The following is a 21,500-nucleotide window of genomic DNA, read 5'->3' as shown; positions in this document are numbered from 1 at the left end:
CGTGTGTGTGTGTGTGTGTGTATGTGTGTGTGTGCGCGCGTGTGTGCGTGTGTGTGTATGTAAAACAGTAACTAAAGAAGATATCATGGACTTGGTGGAGGGGAAAGGAGAGGTAGAAATTATCTAAATAGAGTATTCACATGTGGAATTCTCAAAATTATAAAAACTCTAAACTAAAAAATAAATGAATAAATTTTAAAGGTCAAGTAACAACATTAATACCAGGTAGAAGCTCTTCCTGGGAAGTTTGCCTTCTGGTACATTGGCTAAAATCTTGGGTCAATCTCTTGCAAGAATATTGTGGATAAAACCTGACATCATTCTTCCAAGTGTCTAGAGTTGGAGTTGTGCCTTTATGTCCCCTGACTACAGAGGTCAGGGCACTCTGGCCACTGGCCACAATGAGATCACACAGAATGGATTCATGAGCCCACTTATTACAAGAAATAAAATAGTTTCCACTTGAATAAGCAAAACCTCCTCGGACGTCTCTTTATTGCCGGACCCTGGCAGTGTTACAGGCTTTGTCTTATCAGACGTGCCTGAACTTGGAATTAATTACTAAGGAGAAAGGAATGCAACGTTTGTAGCACTTGCTATGTATGAAGTGGCAGTGCAGGTTCCACGAGGCTGGGAGCACTGTCACAGCACAGCCACACAAGCTTTTGGTGAGAGTTTTGTCTATGCTGTCATCTGAGGCCTGGGTCTAGGTGAGTTCAAGATCGCAAGATGAAATACCTAGAATTATGCAAGAGACATGGCTTGCCAGATTCAGCGCTGCAATGAGAACTGGTGTAAAACCCACGACTGTTTACTGCAGACATGGTAGGAGAGGGAGAGAAAGAGAGAGACAGGGACAGAGAGAGAGAGAGAGAGGGAGAGAGAGAGATTAGGACAAGCCCAGGTGAGGAGGTGGAAAGCTGCTGTAGACAGTAAGTTAGCACAGACTCTGGCTGCCGCAGTGTTTTATTGCACATAACTATTGAGACTGTATCAGCCTAAATAGACAAACCAGTCGAACTTGTTGCCGCTGCAACTATAAGAAAACAACAGTTCTGCTCAGCATGGGAAATGCTCACTGTTCCTCCATCTTACACCCTCGGAATCATTTCCAGTATTTGATATGTGTCTTTTCCCAGGACCTCCAGGGGAACCGAAAATGACCTTTAAATAGGTGAATTCAAAAGTAGGGATATCGCTCAGTGGGGGAGCACTTGCCTAGCAAGCACCACCCCCTAGGTTAAGCTCCCAATAGTGAGATGGGGAGGTTCCTAGTGTGATCTAGCAAACCGTATTTCATCGAGACTGCCTCGTGAAAGTAGTGGTACGTTAACCACAGGCAAGTGTCTTGAGCACGTATGTGTTGTTTAACATCTCTGGATGACTTTTGGAATAAAACTCAAAACTGCAATTTTTACTGAGTTAATATTCAGAACCTGTATCGATCAGAATCCCAAGCTTTTCTTAGATAAATCTCCAAAAGCCTGTGGGTTCAGGTACTCCATATACAAGTAAGGCGACATGTCCAGCTGTAAAGTTCACATACGTTTAAGCGCACTCACATATTTATAAAACTGCCTATAGCCTGAAGTATTTTGATTCAGAATATTAGAAAAGGCAGGGGTGGATACTGTGCCACACCCTTCATAAATATACACCTCGGCCCTCCCAAGTGCTAGGATTAAAGGTGCATATCCCCATATCCAGCCCCAGACTCTTCTTAAGACTGGGTAGTGATTATTCCTGACTTATGAAAAAATATACTTGGCCATTGAGGCTCTCTTTGGGAACTGCCCTCTCTCACTGAATGAACTAGATTGTAAACGTAATCCTGAAGTTGTGTTCCAGTGGTGAGCCAACTTTTTTTCTGAGAACGATGTGATAGCAAATACTGCATACTCTACAGACAGTACTGTCTGGTACTGTCACAATTGCTCAACCTCCATTTTGATGGGAGAGTAGTCATGCACATATACACAAATGTTACGGCAATGCGTCAAAACTCTTTATTTCCATAGTTGCACAGAAAAAAAAGTATAGACTTTAAGCTATAGTGTTCTAGCTGTTCTTATGTTTTCTAAAGACTTAATATCTTTAGTTATTATATAATATATTATATAAATATTATATCAATAATAATCAACTTAACCTCATTGTCTTCTTTAGTCGCCTACTAATTGGCTGGATATCTGTTTATCATTATGAGTTTGTGAAGGACAATTTGAGAAATCCTACAAAAGTTAACTTAGGTGGGACTGAGGGTATTATTCAGTGACAGGATAGTCGTCTAGTGTGTTTAAGGGCCTGAGTTCAATCTCTAGCACCGACCGCCCCTCCCCCCCCCAAAAAAGTCAAGCTAGATTATATTTATTGTTCTTGTTTAACTAACCAGGCCTAGCAGCATATTGACAGAAGGATGTTTGAGTAAATTAAAACTACTATGAGTGTCTATCTTAACTCAGTCAGAAGGGCAAATAGCAAGAAAACAAGTGCTAACACATGTTAGTGAAGATATAAAGGGAAACAGTGCTTTACTCACTGTTGATAGATATAGCCACCATGGATAGAACTTACCTAAGACCAACTACACTACTCCTGAACATACACCCAGAATATTCCATATTCTACCACAGAGATATTTGCACACACATGCCCATGCCTGCTTTTATTCACAAGACCCAAAAAATGTAACCAACCTAGAGGTCAATCAACTGATGAATGACAAAAATACGGTGTGTGTGTGTGTGTGTGTGTGTGTGTGTGTATGTGTGTGTGTGTGTGTGTGTGTGTGACATTTATTCAGCTGTAAAGAAAAATGAAATTTATAGAAAAACTGTTAAAACTGAAATGTATACTGAATAAGAAACAGAGAAAAGTCACATTCACTTCTCATATAAAGACTGACTTCTATGGGACATGCTCCTTGGGCTAGTATGCAGATATAAATGAGTATATACCATTTGAGTCTTTCTGTTTCTGGGTTAACTCGCTCATTATGATTATTTCTAGCTCAATCCATTTGTCCACAATTTTCGGAAATTCCTTGTTTTTAATAGCTGAGTAGTATTCCATAGTGTATATGTACCACAGTTTCTTTATCTATTCTTCTACTGAGGGACACTTAGGCTGTTTCCATGCTCTGGCTATTATGAATAAGGCTGCTTTGAACATGGTTGAACAAATTTTCTTGTGTGCTGGAGTATCTTCTAGGTATATTCCAAGAAATGGAATAGCTGGGTCTTGAGGAAGCCCTATTCCCAGTTTTCTGAGATAGCACCAGATAGATTTCCAAAGTGGTATATACTCACTTATATCTGCATACTAGCCCAAGGAGCATGTCCCATGAAAGCCTTCACTTACCAGGAAACTGGGACAGAGGGGAGGGCATCCTATTGGGACTCTAAATGAGAGAAGCATGGGAGAATAGCAAAGTAGAAGGATCCAGAGGGTCCTAGAAACCTACAAGAACATTATGATAGGCAGATTTGGGCCCAGGGATCCCGCTCAAACTAAGGCACCAGCCAAGGACAATACAGGCAGTAAACTTTAAACCCCTACCCAGATCTAGCCAATGGACAGAACATTCTCCACAGTTGAGTGGAGAGTGGGGTATGACTTTCACACATACTCTGGTGCCTCATATTTGACCACATCCCCTGGAGGGGGAGATCTGGTGGTACTCAGAGGAAGGATAGCAAGTTACCAAGAAGAGACTTGATATCCTATGAGCATATACAGGGGGAGGAAGTCCCCTCAGGAAAAGTCATAGGGGAGGGGAATAAGGGGAAAATGGGAGGGAGGGAAAAATGGGAGGATACAAGAGATGGGATAACCATTGAGATGTAACAAGAATAAATTAATAAAAAATTAAAATTAAAATTAAAAAAAAGACTGACTTCTTTTTGTTTTGTTTTTATTTCTGAGATTTATTATCCTTTCTCATTTCCCCTCATCATCTAATGGTAACACATTTAAACTGAAGGATATATAGAGAGCAGAAAAATAGAAAATGGTCATTAGAGAGGATGGGGGAAGGAAGACCTTAACAGAGGAGGGAAAGTATAACAGAGATAAGATGAAAATGGAGAAGGCAATGTTAGGAGTGGAAAGGGTTATCTGTGAAGGGGACTAATGGGTATGACACAGGCAGAGATGGGGGAGGGACCAACATCAAGCATATATGAAAAAGCTATATGGGAATCTACTTTATAAGCTTATAATAGATATAATTTTTAAAAAATTAAACATGATTGTTCTGCCTAGATGAATAATGTTCTATTCTGAAGATATAAGTTATGTAACAAAAATCCCAGTGTCAACTATGAGATAGCTACCTGTGCATTATTGGTCAGGGAGGCCCTAGAGATCCCTAAAGCAACACAGGCTACTGCCATTGCTCTTCACTGCCCACCAGAACTTTATGGTAAAACTATGACTGAAGTCCCCATATACTTCAGTCATAGGAAATGGAGAAATAAAGCTGGAAAAGGAACTGGAAGCTTTCTCCCTGCCGGCTAGCTTTTGTAGTACCAGAAGTTTGCAATGCAGGCTGCTGGAAGAGAAAATCCATCAATACTTTCGCCAAGTTGTGAACCACGGAAGCTATAATAACAGCCTACTGGGTAACATGTACTCACCTGTCACAGTAGTGGCATGAACGCTATGGAGGCAACCAATCACTTTCTGTTCTGCTCCACGAAAGAAAACTCACAACTACTTCTGAAAACCTCATAAAGAGTTAGCAGTTGGGAAAGTCATCAGCCATTAAAAACTTACTACTCTTGTTTTGCTGCATTGGCATGTGTTCAGACTGCCTTCTAAATGCTCATTGGTAAATATTGCTCTAGGCCTTCTGTGGAGAAATTTACTGCAGTAGACAGCGGTTATGCAGAGACACACAACTGGTCAAAGTGCTAAAGAAAAAGGAGTGTGGAGTGCTCCTTCCCAAATGAGACGTACATATTACCCACTCCAAAGCTCAGGGAACGCTGTGGAAAAGGAGCTAGACAGGATGTACAAGCTCAAGCATTTGGTGGTGTGGTGCAAAAAACGCGTCTTCCAGACACAACAAAGCCATTACACTCCTGAGCTTACACCACTGCACTTACCTACACAAGATTTGAACAGTGTTGGGCCTGTTAATATTTCACTGTGGAAGCAGCATGGTTTCATGTGGCCCTCTCCCTCCCTGAAGAGTTTATGAATAGTTGATAGTTAGTGGAGGAGACAGTGTCATTTTCGTCTTTAGTATAGCCAGGAGACGTTGCCCAGGTTCCAGGAAATAGCCTCCAACCTATGCATGCAAAAGCAACTGCAGTAAAACTCAATAGGTCACACAAACAAAAAGGAGTAAAAGTTGGAAAATGGCTTTGTGGTAAATAAGAAACTTTCAGCAGAAGGATAGAGAATGAGAGAAGGATAGTATGGGGCGAAAACAACAAATATTCATTCTATACATGTAGGAAACTGCTGAAAACTCTTAAGAAGTAAAAACATGAACTCCTGCAATAAATTTAAATATACAAATAGAAGTGTATATATATTATATATGTGATAGATATTTGATAGATATAAGTAGACGATCAGATGGTTGACTGGTAGATTATATATAGAGATGATGGATAGATAGATAGATAGATAGATAGATAGATAGATCATATACAGATTCATAAGTTTTCTGCTACAGAAAGATTGTGTTCCAGAAAGAAGAAGACAAGATATTCCTGTTTCCACACATCAATTTTGGTTTTTCTATTTGGCAAGATTTGCTGAGACTAACTCCTATTGAAATTCCTCTTTCAATAGGTAGTCAAATCCTGGCTGCTGTGCACGCCGTTGGTTAGCATGTGCAGCACTGAGCCACTGCCTTGCTCCCGCATCGGCCAGTGCTTCACACACTCTTCACGTACGGCTCAGTACACTGACTCCTTCCAAAGATCTTGAATATTCCTTGTCTTTCCTAAAAATGTCTAACGGTATAAAGCCCAAGGAAACAGCTACACCCTGTCTATATGGGCTCTGGTAATCCTTTTGTCCCAGAGAAATATGCTAAAGCTGAGAATAAGAAGAATCAGCACTGACTGGAATGTTAAGAGATCCACCTTCTCTTCTAAGCTATGGTGTGCGGTTACATGACATTGGATATGGTTTTCTCTGCTCTGACTTCATTTCCTCGCATATAAAATACACCTGCTTCACTAAGCTTCCTCAAAGTGCCTTCTAGATGCTCAGCAGTGTCGCCAGCAAAGATTTGTCTGGATTCCTGGAAGGATATGGCCACTGAAGCCAGACCTCCTTTCCCCTTCCCTAGAATTCCAGCTCCAGCTTTCCTTTCATCTTCACCTTGGTGGGAATTGTGTCGCTTCAATATAAGCAGCACAGGCTTAAGTCAGAAACGTGGAGCATTTGTGTGACCTCGTTATAATGTAAGGTCCTTGTTCTAAGAAGAAAGCATCTTCCACACCAAAGTCCTGGGCAGCAAAGGTCCCTTAGTCCTTTTGGGAGATCTCCCTGGGAGAATTGGACCAACTGCTGGGACAGAAGTTAATCTCCCTGGGGCCAAAAGAAGAAACTTTTAGCCCCTTCTGAGTCACAGGGACACGTGAGAAGAGAGCTGTGGTAGAACAATTCAGAAGCAAGGGAAGGGGTGGGCGGAAAAAAAAAACGGAAACACAGAGAGTACTAGCTGGGGAATACAAAAGACTTAATAGAGCAATGATTTAAAACTATATGCCTTTTTAGGGAAAGCAGATTGAAATTCCACAGAGCTTCAATTTTCCTCTAAATGCTTGTGATTTCAGAGGCTCCCTGGGGTGCACGCTTCCTCTGGAGAACTTGCAGCATGATAGAAGCCATGCCCCACCTGCTGCAGAGGGAGATGAATGGGATGCTGGGACAAACTAGGGCAACCCCACAGTATCTTGAAGGACAACACACCCATGATTCTGAAAGGTAGGGCACAGGCCCAGAACCATGAGCAAGCTCCATGGTGGGTTTCTAAGCATCCTGTGTTCCGGACAGTCTCCTTTTCATGGCAGTTGTCAAGGCAACAAAATCAAAGGGTAAACGGCATCAGCCTCACTGGGTGTCTCAACCTTCACCTACCAACTACAGGTACTAACAGTGTCTTCTCATGTCTGGCAACAACATCTCAGCTCTAACCCCAGCTGCACAGACAGCAAGATGCAGAGATAAGCATAGCCCTCCCATGGCTGCTACAGACAGGGCCTCTCCATGGGCTGATGAAGAATTTGGAACCCCCTAAGGTACTCTCAAGTAGATCAACCTTTAAAAATAATCTGCTATTTTTATCCATTCCTGCAATTTGAGTTTAGGTGCCAGTTGAACTAAGTGCCAGCCAAAAAGTCTCCAAAAAAATGCAGTTTCCTTTTGTTTCTAAGATAGACTGATCATTCCTAATCTTCTCCTTACTCCTAACTTTGAACATTGTGAATGTTCAAACTAAAGTGGACTCAATATCATAGACTCATGTCCTGAACAAAGCAGATGGAATCAAGTTCACCAAACTGTGAACAAGAAAATAAATATACAGCTTTCTTCCCAGGAGACTAGTTCCAAGACCCTAGCAGAAAAGAAAATCCACAGATGCTCACACTCCTTCAGTAAAATTGCATAGTAATTGGGTATTTCTATGAACCTCCTCCCATATACACTAAAGCAGCTCTAGATTTACTTCAATTACTTGGTACAATAGAAATGCTAAGTGCACATTTTCTATACTATTATTGAGGTAATAACAGAAAAATGTCTCTGTATATATTAGTTATAGATATGATTTTGTTTTCAAATATATTTCAACCATGGTGAACCTGCATTCCTCTGTGGGTGAACTCACAAAGAGAGGGTTGGCTACACCCATACTGTGGTGCACTCTGATGCAGCTCTTGAGCAGAGAACTTGGACCTCTGTGACCTAGGTAATGGGAAATGTCCATTTTTCTGGATGCTAGATAGGGCCACAAGATGTACCACATTTGTTGTCTTCATAGAGAAAAAGGGGCTGAGGAAATCTTATAATTAACTAAGTACTAAAGTAAATAACTAGCTTTTAATTAATCTCTGTGATCTAAGCACCCATTAGGAAATACCATAAAATGTATATGGTTTTTTGTTTGTTTGTTTGTTTGTTTGTTTGTTTCGGGTACAGTGACGAAAACCAATAGAGGCCCGGGCAGATGTGCCCAGAGACTGGCTCCCCTGTCTGCTGACTTATGACCACCACATTGTAAGATATTATTTAAAAGTGCCATCTGTAATCTACCCTACAATTGCCTACTTTTTGAAATTGTCTTGCCTCCCTTCTAGATTACACATCTGTTAAGGGCAGAGACGATGTCTAAAGCATTGTTGAAGCCCTCGCCTGTCTAGTTGCTTATGTATACTCTTCATGAGTGTGTTCAACAAGCCCTGGTGTGGCACATACTAGACCAGGCATTGTACCGCTCCTTGAGATGTGATGATGAGCATGATACAGTCTCTGCATCACTGCTGGACTTTCTAATAGGACAAACAAATCAACAGATGACTGACATTAGGATGGAAACCACGAGTTTTAACAACAACAGCTCATGTCCTTGAGTGGTCCAGAAACCACCAAAGATTTTAATACTTCATTTACAGCAAGCAATTAAATTCTCACTGACTTCACGACCCTGTCATTTTACAGATGAGGAAATTAAGAAACTGAAGGATTTTTTGATAGCATGCAGAGGTCTCAATGCTAGCAGTGTGAAAGCTGACCCTAGACAGGCTATTTACTGTTCTCTTTCCCAGCCCCTGAAAAGCATAAAGGGGACCCATTGAACAGGGGAGGTCACTGGAAGTTTTTGAATGAAAATATTTATCAAAAAGAGCTTCAGCTTAGGCTGAAGAAATGGCTTAGCAGTTAAGAACACTCACTGTCTGCTCCTCCAGAGGTCCTGAGTTCAATTCACAGCAACCACATGGTGGCTCACAACCATCTATAATGTAATCTAATGCCCTCTTCTGGTCTGCAGGTGTATATGCAGGTAGAACACTGTATACATAATAATAAATAATTTTTTTAAAAAAGAACTTCAACTAATAGGCCTGGAGATATAACTTTTTAGGCCAGGCTTTTGCACACCTTTCCTCCCGGTGTCCATGTCACCCTACCTATGAAAGGTAACTACTAACATACATGTACATCTCAGACTGATGGGCCCCATGGGTCAGTGAAGATGTTCTCATCCTATCACCCTGTGTCAGAACTAAAGCTGCTGTTACAGAATTCTGTTCTCCCAGCATGATGTGGCCATTGTCATCTTGAATTAAGGGTGGTTCTGAGAACTCAACACAAGACCCTCACAAGATTGGGCCCAGTAACAACCCTGGTGATGAGGGAGAGTAGGCAAGGCTCACAGCTCCCCAGTGGTGGATAAGCAGTTAAATTACCAAGAGGGAGTGTGGCCTGCTGAGGTAGTAAGGGTCTCTTCTTCTGTGGCACAGTTGCTCATGAGTTGCCGCTAAGCAAGCCTTCACCTGTGTTCCTGTAAGTCACCCAATGAAATCACTGGTTCACCAAGGTACACTTAGGTGGATTTATTTCCTTGTTCTGTTGCCATCCTCTCCATCTGGGATGCACAGCAACAGAGTCCCCAGGAAAAGCTAAGCAACAGTTACTCCAACAGCGCACAATGGACTGTGTTGGGCAGGGTTGTCTCCCTTGGGAAAGCACTATGATGAGTGACAGCACTACACTCAGGATGGCATGGTAGGAAGAGGCTGCCCAGCCCAGGTCTAAAAGAATCAACAACATTGGAGTCAGATACATGTGGACTGAAACTCACTTTCCACAGTGACCAACTCTTCCACCCAGAGCATGAGACAGCAGCTTAGAATCTGTGTGAGTCACCTCAGCAGCAAAATGAATTTATATATATATGAGTGCATGCTAGATACAGAGAACATACAAGCGAGTTGTTCCTTTCTCTGGCCCCAGCCATCTGACGATAAATGAGCATATGAACCTGACAGAAAATAAACCCAAGTGACCATGCAGGTCACTAAGGAGAGAAGCAGGGCAAAGCAGATATTCTAGGCTTAGTCTTTTATATCTTCTATGAAATACATGGGCATCCAAGTAATGTGTGCTCCCATTTCAAGATTCCCAAAACTTCCTAAAAGTCACTCCAGGCTCTCCTCCCACTCTGTGGGGTGTGCCTGCTAAGCTTCAGCCATCATGCATACACCATCCTGCTTGCCTCTCACAAAGCAAGAGAAGTCCAATCATTCTCTACGCAGAGAGGAATATTGCTTAGATTAACTGTAAATTTTGTATGGGATTAGAAATAAGTCTTTGTTGCGTTAAGCCATGGAGCAGCTGTGGCCGCCTCTGCTGCAGTGTGGGCTGAGTTACATTGGCTGCTATGCTGATATTTTTTCAAATAAGGAGACAGGAACCCAGGTCTGTGATCTTTCCTTCCTGACTCCAAACCCTATGCTTCCTTACCTATAATAACATGAGTCAGACACCCATTGCTGTGACAAAATGCCTGAGACAATCTATTGACCTCAAGGAAAGCTTTCCTGTGCCTTAGAGTCTCAGATGTTCCCATTCGCAGTCCTTGGCTTTGCTGCTGTGTGGCAACTCAGTACATCACAGTGGAGGCATGTGACACAAGAGACCTGTTCATTTCTTGGGAGCCCAAAAAGTGAAAGAGGAAAGAAGAGTTAAGATCAGTGTCCCAATATCTACTTAAGGGCACAGCCCCCAATGACCTAACTTCCTCCCACTTGGCCAGCTTTCTCAAAAGGTTAGTAATGCCACAGGCTGATAACCAGACCTCAGCAAATGTTCTATATGACAACACTGGGTTAAGTAACAGTACTTATGAAATCCAGTGTGGGGCTCTCCAACACCAGGGAGTCAACAACTTCAGGAGATCGAGGCCATAACTGGGCTCTGACGTATCTCCAGAAAGGAGGTGACTGTACTGAACCTCCCCACTGGCAGCATGGAAGCAGGGCAGAGCCAGAGGGAGAGGAAGTGGCTGGAGCCAGAGGAGTGGCAGGTGGTGCAGATCATTGCTGAGAGCATCAGCAATGTCAAGGGAGCTTCTGTGGCGAGTTCTCCAGAATCATCAGAAGTAGCATCCCCATTTCCCTTCTGAGTCTGGAATCAACAACCAGGGAGCTAGGCTTATGGGGACTAAAACATCACCTTTACAAAGAGCTGGATCTGAGGATGTCATTTGGCCAACAAGAACAGTGGACTGGGTAACAATTTATACACAGAATGAAGCGTATTCATCAGATCCCAAGTAGACAGCTTCAGCCTTCCCCTTCACCTCCTGAGGAGGCAAGGTTTATCCTCTGAACCCTCTCAAGGCAGCCAGAATACACGTACTTCATAAAGACTGAGTGAAGGACGTCTAGCTCCTCTGCGATCACGAGGTGACCCATTCTATCTGCTCAAAGCCCTGGACAAGCACACCCAAACCAGCTTCTCTTTCCTGTCTTGGTCAATCAAAGAGAGATTAAAAGAATCACAAAGCCCTTTATAGTGCTATGAGTCTATGCAAATAGTTAGCACCATCACTAAGAGAAATGGCTTTCTTGTATTGCAGCAATGGAGTGGATGCCAGAGGATTTCCTGAGCATTGACAGAAGGCAAAATTTGAAGGCTCCAGAGCTCTTTCTTTACTTATCCCAGTGTCGCATGCAGAGAGACTAAGATGGCTATAACAAGCTCTCCAGAGCCTCTGGAACGGGAGGTTAAGGAAAGGATTTGACCCACAGTGGCGCAAGGCCTGGGTTATGAACCAACCCCAAAGCAAAGCTCTTAGCCAGAACACAGCCCATTGGAACAAACAGAAAAGACATTTTGAAACCTTTTTGATTTATGACCCACTGCTGGACATTGAGACATTATTTACGATCGATATATGTGCCTGCTGCCATCCCACTGGAGCTGTTGATGCTGCCTTCCACGGTGGAGGTAGTCAGCCCAACCCAAACACATACTATCTGTGTCCTGTTGGTGCAAGAAATAAAGCCAGGAGTAGCCATCTATCTCCCTGAAAATGGTGCTGGTTACTCCAGCCCTTGGAGGGCTGACCTGAGGAGAAGGGTGTAAGCAAAGGATGGACCATAACAAGCTCATCTCTGTGGTTCCCATTTGAAATGCCTTATAGCACCATCATTCTCCAATTCACCTTCTTTGCGGGTTAATACAGAATAGCCTTGGGTCATTTGCACATTCACTATAAAACTTCTTTAATGCATTTCTCCTAATGCTGGAACAAATGGAATGCTTACGAAAGCAAACTCAAGTCTAAACTGGTATTCAGACAATCAACAGCTGCAAACTTATATCATGATAAATGACATGTGAAATGTGATGCAGGCGATAAGACACTAAGTATTTTCATTGTATAACATGAAAAAATCAGAATTTCCTTGTCCTCAGAGGGCTCCCTCCTTCCTAGGGAGAAGAGAAAGGTATCATCTGCCTAGAAATTTACAATCCAGTCATTTCTCTTCTTCCTTTCAATCTAATGCATAGGTTATAAACCTCTCAGGTTTATCACTTTGAGCATCCTCCCCAATTCCTGAGTCACTACCATTGCATAAATATGCTCTCCTCTTCAAAACACACACACACACACACACACACACACACACACACACACACATACACACACACACGGACATTGGCATCCCCGTGCCTTACTGGCATCCCCTTGACTTCCTAAGCACACCTTTCATGCAAATCTCAACATAAATATTAATTTGGTCACAATAAATATTAATTTTTCTGAAATGACTTCCTGAAGCCTAGACCAGTGCAGATTTCCCTACAATATGATGTTGTGCATTCTCTGCCTCTCCTAGCACACCACTCGTCATACAAGTCTATAATTATTTGTCTGATGGTGAGATTGTAAGCACTATGAGATGAGAGGAGATGACTGGCTTAGTCAGACCAAGCAGATAGACATGCCATTCCCTGAGCCCTCTAGTATGGATAGAAAAGCATAGGTGGCCCCTTATCTTCCTGAAAGTGGTCTTTCTTCTTCCCTCTCTTGGTAAGTTGACCCAGAGATCTGCTTTGAGAGGAGAAGATAGTTAATAGGAAGAGGACGATGCACATGTCCAGTGATTAATACTCCCAAGTCTGGAAGGCATTCTACAAATATTTATTAAAGAATAAATTGGGCAATGAGCCAGTGAGGGAAATGATTATGAAATAATCAAGCACTTGCCAGAGAAGCGGCCCTAAATGTAACATGTACCAATTTAAAAAAAAAAAAAAAAAAAAGTAATGATCCAAAGTCCAATTTGCCACTCTTGATTTTGCTCAGGTAAACAGAGGGGTTAACAATTTTTAGTTACAAACAGTTGCCAGTGTGCCTACAGGTAAAATAGTGGCACAAATGATAAAGGGGTAACCAATCCCTTTCTTATTGCGTATAAGGCCTGCTCAACAAGATAGACCAGATACACAGACGGCATCATTCGCTAAGACCAAAGCTCATTGCCAGCTGTATCATCAGCGTGAAAGGAAAACCTAATGCTATTATTCTGCTAAATATCCAAGGCATTAAAATACCTTCCGAAGTTCATATCTTTCTATGCAATGATTAGTGTATCACTCAGCCCTTACCAGAGAAGCCCTTTTTGTGTGTGTGTAGTAGATGGTGATTAAACAGAGGCCCACCAATGGTCAATGTGCAAAAAAAAAAAAAAAAAAAAAAAAAAAATAGGCTGTGAAGTACTCAGCTCTAAATAGAACCTTTGTAACACAATCCTTCCCCTCAAGGCTCAGGGATGCCTGCAAAAGAGAGAGTGGACACTTATGAAAAGCCAGAGGTAGTGGACCACTACAGGGAAGCTATTTGCCAGACGTTTCAGGGCCGCCATACACATCAACTCACAACTCCTGTGACTGCATGCATAAGACCTGTACAAGACCAAGTCAGTCAAGATCCCAGCAGGAATAGTAGAATGACTCAGGAAGTCCCTCCTCTAACAGGGAAGCTATTAGCAATGGGCTGGGGCAGTCCGTTTTCCTCAGGAAGGTGGCCCCTTAGGGTCTAACCATGCTCCAGTGGATGGCCCGACTTCCATAAACAGGCAACACTGCAAGGACTCAGTGGGCTCAAAAACAGATCACATAAAATTAGGAGGGAAAAGAGGTGGAGGATGGGGAGAAGTTAGCAGGACGGTGATGTGGGAATGGATGTGATCAAAACTTATCGTATGCATGCATGACATGTTCACGTATGACACCAGAAAAATAAAATATAAAGAATATTCTTGCCTCAAAACAATAGGATGCCAAGGCCTTTTTTTTTTCTCTTGTTTTTCACTTATCTGTAATGCAGGTTTTAATCCATGCCTGAATCTCCAGTAACAGAAAGATGAGTTGTCAGCTCCACAGCTTTCTCTGTTATGTATGTTGTAGCTGGGTTCTGTGACCAGTGCCTGACAAGAGAAATGGGTAGGATGGTCAATAGGATCAGCTTGACAAGACATAGACACATCTATGTCTCTGTGCGTATGTGTGATAGGGTTTCCAGACCATGTTACCTGAGGCGGAAGACTCACTACAATTGCACTGCTCCATGGGCTCCTGAGCTGAACAATAGGGGGAAGCAAGACAAGCTGCAGCCTCATTTCCTTGTATCATGTCTATAAATGCAATATGAAGCAGCTACCTCATACTCCTTCCACAGTGTCTCCCTTCCCACAATGAACTGGCTGTGTGGGAGAGTCCCTGCAGGCTTTATACGGCAGCTAAGGAAAAACAATCAGGGTCGGGTAAGAAAGAAAGTCTGATCTGCTCAATTTTCGTAAGGGGCCAGGAGTTGTAGAGTCTGGCGTCAGCTTGTATGCTTTTGCTATTTTTCCGCATAGCACAATTTTTGGAAGGAAAAGTTTTTAGGTAACAATTAGCCCAGACCCCTGAGTACCACAACGGTCAAGACATGTTTATACTGAAGCTCTTTACAAAGTTCATGTGGCTTCATCTGTGAGGTGGGTTCTTGTCGACTTTAAAAACAACGCGCAAGATAAAGGCCCAGCGAGAATGACTGAGGTAAACATTCTGCCTGCTCCTAAGATAACGTAAAAGTCACTTAGACCGCTGTAAACTACAAATGACATCTTTCACAAGGATGAGTTTTATGGCCTAGAAGTAATGCTCAAGATTTTAGGGGGAAAAGGGTCAGGAATAAGTAAAACAAATTCTGGAAGATACAGGCTGAGCCTGATTTGTCAGATAGTAAAGGATCAGCAGGTTGTTAACTACATCCAGGAAAAACAGCTAAACCCCTCACTCCATTGAAGAGGTAAGCTGTGTGTTTATCTTTCCTGGCTTCTCCAGCACTTATCTCCGTTCACAAGGCCTTTGAGCCCTCTACACTGCCTGGACCCTCAAACTTTGAGGCAAAATAAGCCCCTTCCCTCTTTGAGTTGCTTTTGTCACAATTGTATCAAACCCAGGCTAAGAGAAACTAATACAGCAGGAAAAGCATGACCTGGGAAAAAGATCTCAGCTGTGGCAGCAGCAGCATGAGGCTGAATGCTCACATACTCACAGGCCTGGTGATGGAGCTCAGACTGGAACCAGGGCTTGATGGGTAACCCTCAAAAGAGGCCCACACAGTGACCAGTTTCATCTAAGGAGGCACTAAAAGTTCCACAGCCTCCCAAAACACCACCAGCAGCTGGGACCAAGTATTCAAAAAGCCAAGTCACCTGGGGCATACTTTTCATTCAAATCATAGAAAAATGGGAAGGCCACGTGAGTGACCTGTCAACACTCGGTCAATGGCAAAGTCCATAATAGTCTCTCCACGTGGAGATCAAAGTGAAAGAAAAAGACCAGCATCTGTCTTACTGCGTAAGCATCTCTTAAACTGATAGAGCACATCTGCCATGTCTGTCCACATTAGTCACTAAGTATGGACACTTTGAAAAAATCAAGACTGGGTGCGTCTTTTCTTCTGCTCTGTCCTTGAATTAGGAAGCCAGTTGAATATCTGACTTCTTGTTCCAGAAGCTACATGAGTTTTAAAGAAGCATATGTACAAGTTGCCTTTAGCTTACTCTCTTGAGAGGGAGGCAGTGGTCTTCAGTCAGTAGACCATGTGTTTCTGTTGAAGTACTTGTCTCTGGATCCTCAGCCCCATTCCGGCTTGTCATCTATACTGGCTGGTTTTGTGTGTCAACTTGACACAAGCTAGAGTCATTGTAGAGAAAGAAGCCTCGGCTGAGAAAATGTCTCCATGAGATCCCATTGTAAGGCACTATCTCAATTAGTGATCAATGGGGGAAGGTCCTGCCCGCTGTGGATGCTGTCATCCCTGGGCTGGTAGAAAGCAGCCTGAGCAGGTCATGCAAAACAAGCCAGTAGCAGCATCCTTCCGTGGCCTCTGCATCAGCTCCTGCCTCCAGGTTCCAGCCCTGCTTGCATTCCTGTCCTGACTTCCTCCAATGATGATCTTTGATCTAGAAGTGTAAACCAAATAAACCCTTTTCCTCCTCAGCTTGCCTTTTGGTCATGGCGGTTTGTTTCATCAATAGAAACCCTAAGACATCGTTCTATATCCTGGAATGGCTCCCACACCTGATGTGATAACTTCCTGTTGGTTCTCAAAACACCCACCCACTCTCAACACATCATTTATTCTCCAAATATTTATTGAGATTCTATTGACTACTCACTAGACACTGGGGACTTGCTAGTGACCAAAACAAACATGGCTGTTTTCTTCAAGAAATTTCAACTCAAATAAATGGCACAGATCACAAATAATATAACAGATATGAAAAATAAAATTAAGTATTGTGTTTTCAAGAAAAGGGGCATAATGTATTATGGGAAATGAGAAACATTTTAAATTAAGGAACAAAAGAACACTACGCAGGCTAGAGAGATGGCCCAACAGTTAAGAGCCCTTGTTGCTGCTGCAGAGGACCTGTGTTTGGTTCCTAGCACCCATGTAGAGACATACAACCATCTATAATTCCAGTGCCAGGGGATCTTGGTTCAAAAACAGCATGATACAGGTAAACAGGAAAAGACTCACAAACATAAACTAAAACTAAAGCTTTCTTTAAAATAAGACCTAAGGGCTTAGTAGATGAAAGGATTTGAGTAAGGAAGGGCTGGGAGCACCAGGTTCCAAAATAGAGAGAGCATGAAGGAAACCATCAGCATGAGAAAGGGCTGAGCACATTTGAAGACATGGAAGAAGCCAATCTGGAAAGAAGATAACAGGGAACGACTATAAGAAAAGATTAAGAGGCAAAGAGAGACCTGCTCATCAAAAGGCTTGATAACCCACATTCAAAATGTAGGGTTTGTCCATTACAACCTTTCAAACAGAGGCTTTAGGGATGGATCGGGGGTTAAGAGCACTTGCTGTGGGCCTGGAGAGATGGCTCAGTGGTTAAGAGCACCGCCTGCTCTTCCAAAGGTCCTGAGTTCAATTCCCAGCAACCACATGGTGACTCACAACCATCTAAATGTGATCTGATGCCCTCTTCTGGCCTGCAAGTGCACTGTATACATAATAATAAATAAATCTTAAAAAAAAAAAAAAAAAAAAGCGCTTGCTGTTCTTATAGAACACCCAAGTTCAGTTCCCAAGACCCGTGAGTGGTGGCTTATAACTTGCAACTCCTGTCCCAGGGGATCTCACACCCTCTTCTGGGCTCCACGTGCACACACTTGCATGCAGGCATCCATATACACACACAGCCATACATAAATAAAAACCATTTTTTAAACTTTTGAACAGGGAAAACTGACCTAAGACCGCTCTGGCTGCTTGAGAATAGATTGCAGAAGATGGGACTGGCTGCAAGAAATGTAGCAGACAAAGTTACAGACCTGCTAGCAACTGAACTCGGGATAAAGGCCATTGAGGCAAGAGGGGGGTCAGTATGAAGATGCTACTATGTGGAGGCTGGTTTGATACATCCCCCTCAGACTCCCTTTCCCCATCTCTGCTTAAAGACTAGATGCCATCATGCTAGAAAACTCACCTTATAGGACTGACTGTCAAGCGTCCTAACTCTACAGCAGTCTAGTTAGTTTGCTCCAATGGCCACGGCCTTAGTCTCCTTCTAACTGTAGACTCTATGTCAGACCTGGCTTACATTGGACCAGATTTTCTTCTCCCTATTTGGGTGTGTAGGAAAAGTTTTCTCGCCAGAAAGCAATATAGAGAAAAAACATGGCCGTATGTTAATAAAGTTGGGTGTATAAGGCCAAAGTACAAGAGTCTTAAACTAAGAATTTTAGGATTGGCTTCTAATTCATTTGTGAAGCTTTCTCCTCAGACAGAGTTGGCTAAGACGTGGAAGTGAGCGAACCGCTTGCTTCACGCAGGCACCATGTCCATTTCAGAATGTTTGCTATGGATTTTTCCCACGTCATCTATTAATTACCTAATTACATCGTCTAATTATGGGATTCTTCATGTATTTACACTGATTACGTAATTGGGTGCAATTACACTAATTAGGTTAATGATACAGGATAACAGACTACAAATTGCTTTAAAGGGACAGTGGAAAGGCTGGGAGGCCAAAAACCCTTTGGAGGTAGGTCAGAACTTGTCTGCTTGCAGCTCAGGGGTTCTCTCAGTCTCAACCTCAGGCTGACCTTTCAGGTCCACTCAAGATACCACTGAAGAAGAATCACCACAACTGTACGACCCAAGGCCATGCTTTGGTGAGACATGGACAGTTTCAGGGAACCAGGAGGTAACCCCTCTTTATGAAGAAAGTAGAATAATTCCTCCCCACTGCAGCTAGCTAGTGGCTCTGAGAGGGGCCATTTGCAAAGATCAGAAAGGATCTCCAGAAGCTACATCACTCCCAGCTAATAGCTGATAAGGAGACGTGCTGCAATCTAACATACTCAAGAGAGAACTCAGCTCATCCGTGTGAGTGAGAGAGCAGATTCTGCAGTTGAGCCTATGGAAAGGAACCAGGCCAGTCAACACCTTCATTTAGTGTGGTGAGACTTCTTGACAGGCTTCTGGTCTACAGAACTATAATTTGATAAATGTGTGTCCTTTAAGCCTGGTCATTTGTCACAGTAACAATGGGAAACCCGTCTACATATTGCTCCTCCTTCTCCCCAGCACTTCTCACTCTTTTACACTACGGCCATGCAGTCACGCTCCCGTTCCTCTCTTACGGATGCCTGTTTCAGAGCCCTGGCCGGGGAGGGGGGTGTCTGATGACAATCTTATCCTCTCATACAAACACAGGTCAGCAATACCTCTCCCAGTGACCTTTGCATTTTCTGTTTTGGTCTCACTTTGTAATAAAACAACATTTTGACCACAGAAATCATGAGAACTTTCTACCTGGAATTAGATCAGTGTCATGTCAAATCTCAGCTTGCTTGTGTGCTGCTCTGGGAGTGCAATGAGTGGCAGAATTGTGTAATATGAATTTCAATATCCTTATAATAAACTGTGGATCATAGTATCTGTCACATATGGTTGCTACAGACACACAACAAGATTATGTATGTATGTTAAGTTCATGGAAGAATCTGTGACCTTAAGCAATCAATGACCAACTTGGGGATCTAACAAGAGTACAAAGGAACATTTGTTTTTTTTGAGACAGGGTTTCTTTGTATAGCCTTGGCCATCCTAGAACTCACTCTGTAGACCACGCTGGCCTTGAACTCAGAGATCCTCCAGCCTCTAACCTCCCAAGTGCTAGGATTAAAGGTGGGTGCTACCACCACTAGGCTTACAAGGGAAAATTTCTTTTATCTAAGAAACTACATGTCCTAGGGGGAAAAATAATCTTCTAGGTGATTTATTTCATGTGACTTTGGAATTATCAGTAAGACTACCAAAAAAATTAGTAATATCATTGTGTAAAGGATACTGGCTAGTAATAGTCATGCCAAAACATTCACTACTCCAGTTGTGCAAGAGGGAGCAGGTGTGAGTGAAGGCCCCCAGATAGAATTACCCCATTTACTTTGTCCATGGAAGGCAAACTGGCCTCAGAGGTGAGAAGACAGCTCAACATCTACTTCCATCTCTGTGGACCCTCCCCATTTCTAAACATGTGGCCTTCAGCAGTCCCAGAAAAGGCTTTTGCAGATGCTATGGAAAGAAAAGGTAGAAATAACTCAGGAAGTGACTCCCTTTGCCCATCTGCTCTGGCAAAGCACTGACCTAACCCTCTTATATGTGTGAAGTCATCAAACCCTCCCAGTGACTGTGGATGGTAGATGTGTATTTCTTATTTGTGCTTACACAAGAAAACAAGAAAAGTGATTATTCTGTGCTTAGGATGTAAATCTGGGTTCACTCAAGTCTCCTGGCTCAGGAGTTGATGTTGATACTAAGTGCTATATGCCCTGACATTGCAGGGCAATCAGCATCACCAGAAGGAGTTGGCTTCAAATTGGTAACTTCAGGATGTATTCTTCCAGTTCATACCAGTGTCATTAAAGGGGTCTTCACAGTAAGATGATCAGGCCCAGAATCCCCCCAAGGGATCTTTACACTCAATGCATATAAGGCAGGCAGGGAACAACATTGAAGACCAGCTTCCTGTCCTAGATCAGTTAGCTCCTAACTGCAGGGAGAAACCATTTAACCCAGTCACCACAGGTAAAACATACCTAGTGAGCACTGTCTTAAAGTGACCCAGGACAGGAATGCTCACAGACCCTTAGGATACAGCAAATCACATGTTAAATATTGCCCATGACAACTGGGAATCATAACTTAAGAGGTCCTAAGCAATCTACAGGCCACCACAAAACACTGGCAGATGGCTGATGCTTTAACTGAAATTCAGAACTCTGAGTCAAAATACTGACCAGTGATAAAGCGTGCTGATTTCTGGACTGGCTATATATCAACACACTTACTAGCTATGGACCTCATACTGTGAATGAGCTAATATACGTCATTTCCTCTATAGTATTATCCCAAATGTGAAAACAGGCATGACATTACTCAGTAGTCCCTATTTGGAGAGCTTAGCCTCAAGAACTTTCAAAATTATGTTGGTGAAAACAATTAGTTGAAAACAGCTACCTAATTTCAATTTTAGCACTTACAGGGCACCTTATTTATACATGCCAAGAACACGGGCAGGGCAGGGGGCAGATTCACACTTATCTAAGCAGAGTCTCTTCTAGTTCCCTTTGGGGGAGGGCATTCAATAAATATAGAAAATATGATATTAAAGCACAAATAGCGCATGGACACATGGCCATCACCACAGCTGCCCTGGTGTCTTATAATTACCAGCTTCAATTTTACTATTTGATTCTTGAGGACAAAAGCTATGTCATGTTTATTTTCTCATTTTCTTGCTACATAATAAGTTGTGTAAGGGAGAACAGGTGTTCAATAAGCATTCACTGAGCAGATGAATGAATAAAGGAATGAGCCCAGTGGCCAAGTAGAGTTTTCCCAGAGATCCTTAGCCATAGCCTCTATGCTCTTTCCAGTT

The 21,500-nt window shown here is 42.7% G+C and overlaps 1 long non-coding RNA gene across 1 annotated transcript; it reads left to right on the top strand.

The window, feature by feature from the left end:
• Positions 1 to 604: 604 nt before the first annotated feature.
• LOC127191024 (uncharacterized) lies at positions 605 to 7,410 on the top strand. The gene is made up of 3 exons (XR_007830815.1): positions 605 to 710; positions 1,140 to 1,186; positions 6,801 to 7,410. It is a non-coding gene; the product is annotated as an uncharacterized LOC127191024 (long non-coding RNA).
• The last annotated feature ends 14,090 nt before the right edge of the window (positions 7,411 to 21,500 follow it).

This window comes from Acomys russatus, chromosome 6 (genome assembly GCF_903995435.1).
Source record: "Acomys russatus chromosome 6, mAcoRus1.1, whole genome shotgun sequence".
Lineage (NCBI taxonomy): Eukaryota > Metazoa > Chordata > Mammalia > Rodentia > Muridae > Acomys > Acomys russatus.
This window is presented reverse-complemented; position numbering and strand designations above follow the sequence as displayed.